The sequence below is a fragment of the Chrysochloris asiatica genome, unplaced genomic scaffold (genome assembly GCF_000296735.1).
Source record: "Chrysochloris asiatica unplaced genomic scaffold, ChrAsi1.0 scaffold00092, whole genome shotgun sequence".
Classification (NCBI taxonomy): Eukaryota; Metazoa; Chordata; class Mammalia; order Afrosoricida; family Chrysochloridae; genus Chrysochloris; species Chrysochloris asiatica.
This window is the reverse complement of record NW_006408610.1, coordinates 3,012,356-3,013,993: the sequence shown is the minus strand read 5'-3', so window position 1 is coordinate 3,013,993 and position 1,638 is coordinate 3,012,356.

Genomic DNA, 1,638 nt, shown 5'->3' with positions numbered 1-1,638 from the left:
GAACTCTATTTTGAGGAGACAGCTCTTCCGCAGTCGTATTTTGAATGTCTTCCAACCTGAGGGCTCATATTCCAGCACTATATCTGACAATATTCTGGTGCTTTTCATCAGGTTTCTAACATCCAATTATTCTGATGCTGACTGCATTCCACTGGTATTCATAGGGCTTTCAGTGACTAAATATTCAGAAGTAGTCCATCTTTCTTCCTAGTCTGTCTTCCTCTGGAAGCTCCATAGTGGTTCACCCTGCTGGTATTTAAAATTCCTGTGGCATCGCTTCCAGAATCACAGCAACACGCAAGCCTCCACAGTATAACAAACTAACAGATGAGTGAAACGGAATACGCCTCCATTTGTGTTAGTTTGCTTAATCTGCTCTTTTACATCTCAAAAGAGATGATTTTTCAGCCTCTCCTATACTGTTCTTGTTGTTAAGTGCCGTTGAGTTGGTTCCAACCCACAGCAACCCTGTATAAGGTTTCTGAGGAGCAGCTGGTGAGCTGCAACCATTGACCTTGTGGCTCAAACTGACTTTGCAGTCCAGCCTATCAACCCACAGAGCCATACCAGGACACCTTTATCCTATACTAATTGTTGTTGTTGTTGTGTGCTGTGGAGTCGGTTCCAACTCATAGCGACCCTGCACAGGGTTTCCGAGGCTGTAAATCTTTACGGGAGCAGAACACCTCATCTTTCTCCTAATACTGTATACTAATACTCCAGAGTGCTCCTCAGAGGCCAGGATGGCCAAACTTTGTCTCTCCTACTTCGGACATATTGTTAGGAGGGACCAGTCGCTGGAGAAGGATCTCATGTTTGGTAGGGTGGAGGGTCAGAGAGAAAAAAACGACCCCCAGTGAGATGGATTGGCAAAGTGGCAGCATCAATGGGCTCAAGCATGGCAACAATTGTGAGGTTGGCTCAGGATTGGGCAGTGTTTTGTTCTGTTGTGCGTAGGGTCACTATGAGTCCGCACCGACTCTATGGCACCTAACACCACCAACAACAATACTGTATAATTAAGAGCTCTGGTAGCATAGTGGTTACGTGTCAGGCGGCTAACCTCAAGGATGTCATAGTAAGTCTTTAGGACTCACTCCTTCCAAATCTCAGATATAAAGAAGTACTGAAAAGCAAGGGTCTGGTTTGGTCCACAGTCTATTCTTGTTTTTTCTACCTGTGAGTTTGCTGTTCAGAGCTAGACTTTGTCCATTCGAAGGAGCATCGATGCCAGGATGAGAAAATGCTAGAGAGGAGGCCCTTCACCTTGCCTAACTTCTCTTTTTCATCTCAGACTTGCACCAGAGTACCTGACCTCAAGACCACCATGCTTCATGATCTGGCCCCAGTCACCCTTACAAGGGCCTTGCATGGCAAAAGAGGGCAGGTACCACATGCAGTTATGAACTGAGAATCCAAGAGTTTGGGTCACTTCCTCCTTTCAGACCACCCTATCCAGGTAATTCCAGCTTAATTCCTTGGTGGGACACATAGCCAAAACAAAGGCCTTAACAGAAGTCTTTCCCTGTGTCCTTGAAACACATGTTGTTGTTGTTGTCAGGTGCCATCGAGTCGGAACTGACTCATAGCGACCCCATGCACAGCAGAACGAAACAATGTCCGATCCTGGGCCAACCT